We start from the raw sequence: 1,860 nt of genomic DNA, 5'->3' as shown, positions 1-1,860 counted from the left end.
TGTACGACATTGCGAATGGATGTATTTCGTCGAATTGAGTTTGATAGTAGTCTTGAGGTACTTATAAACGTGCCATGTGCATTGTTTGATATTTTGGTATTTGTTATTGCAGTGTAATAAACGCTGTAAGTTGTGCCAATTTGAGTGATACACGTGTTATTCAAAGAATGTTAGATATGCGTGTAAGCAAAACTGATACTTTCGTCGAGTTTAGTAAATAAACGGTATAAAACAGCAGTACATCAAGCATGTATAATGAGTTTCAATTTGTTTCACAATCACGAATAACCACCTTTTTCAAGCGTATCCGCATAAAATAATTGCTCTAATATCACTTTTAATTGAATAAAAAAAGTTGTACTCATCTTCTAGATAAAAAATGAATTTAATTTGTGTCTTATTGTCGGTGTTTGTTTTGACGGAATATACTGTAAGTACATCCATCTGATCCACTTTAATTGAGTAATATTTTACGACATCTTTCTATACAGTTTATTCGATATTTTTCTAAAAATTAATCAATTTTTCAATCTATTTCATTTTTCGCATTTAAATACTCTTTTATTTTCTATTTTTGAAGGAATTGCATGGACAAGGTATTTGCTTCTATAATTTTTCTCTTCAAAAGAAAAAAAAACACTCTTTACGTACTGGAACTAAATTCGTGGCACAAAATTATGCCTGTTTTATATTTAGATAAGAAAATGTGTGTCGTTCTCACACAGCCTCTCTTAATAGTTATTACCAAGGAGGGTTGACGTATATGAGATTGGAGACTTTTTTTTGCGAATCTCGCTAATGAGCGCCATCTGATTTTAGTGTGAATTAGATGCAAAAATCAAATTTATTTCAATAATTTGGAATGTATTTGAATGTTATAGTTTCAACACAAAAATTGTATTAAAAATCATTCAAGTAAATCAAATTGAAATTAAATCAATTAAAAATCATTGTACACACACATAAAGCATATAAAATAATACAACTAAATTATAAATACTCACACCATTCTATGGGAACCTAACAAAATCGTATTATTTCAAATTAGAATTATTTTTATTTCATATAAATGATTCTATTTATTTTTTCAAATTCATTCTATTAGAATTATAAATAAATAAATTTCTATTTATTACAGAAAATAATGATTCATTATTAATGAAACAGAAAAAATTCTCCACAATGTGAAAATACGAAGTTACGTATATATTATGACAGCTGTGGTTACGTATACGTCGACATTAATAATCTGTCAAAACCGTAAACACATTATTTTCATAACGCAATTTTGCGATAGTTCCTATTAGTTGAAAAAAATTAAATTTTTGTGTGCAAACTGTAAGTTATTTTGTGATTTTATTGTGTTTAGATTGAATACGATTTCATAAATTTTTGAAAAGTGATTTTACAGTAACAAGAAATGTAAAGCAGAAAGAAAAAAACCAATAAATGAGTTTAGAACGTTTAGAATCATATGCACATTTTCGTGATATTCTAACCTCAATCGCTCTTTACTCTCAGTTTTACATTCTTTATATCAACAATTATTTTATAATTTAAACAGGAAACGCAAAATGGTTTAGTGCGATGTATGCCAGCAGAATATTTCGGGAAACATTTACAAGCACAAAAGAGTTGAGCACAGTTGGGATCGAGGTGGTATTAAATTGATTAAACAGGAAGATAAAACTCTGATCGAAGCTATACAAAACGAAAAAACATTCGTTGGACCTTCGCTGTTATATTTGAAACGTCTCGCAAATTATGCGGTAACACAAAATTTTCAAGCCACATTTTTTGGAGTCGACTCACCAAAACCAGAACTTGTCATTACAACGGGTACAATTGCAGAGAATGAAA

At 28.8% G+C, this 1,860-nt stretch overlaps 1 long non-coding RNA gene across 1 annotated transcript; it reads right to left on the bottom strand.

The window, feature by feature from the left end:
• Positions 1-790: 790 nt before the first annotated feature.
• Positions 791-1,421, bottom strand: LOC116351344. The gene is made up of 3 exons (XR_004202124.1): positions 1,137-1,421; positions 1,005-1,020; positions 791-809 (listed from the first exon to the last, which is right to left on the bottom strand). It is a non-coding gene; the product is annotated as an uncharacterized LOC116351344 (long non-coding RNA).
• Positions 1,422-1,860: the final 439 nt, after the last annotated feature.

The sequence above is a fragment of the Contarinia nasturtii genome, unplaced genomic scaffold, assembly GCF_009176525.2.
Source record: "Contarinia nasturtii isolate CC-2019 unplaced genomic scaffold, AAFC_CNas_1.1 Cnas_scaffold_5253, whole genome shotgun sequence".
Lineage (NCBI taxonomy): Eukaryota > Metazoa > Arthropoda > Insecta > Diptera > Cecidomyiidae > Contarinia > Contarinia nasturtii.
This window is presented reverse-complemented; position numbering and strand designations above follow the sequence as displayed.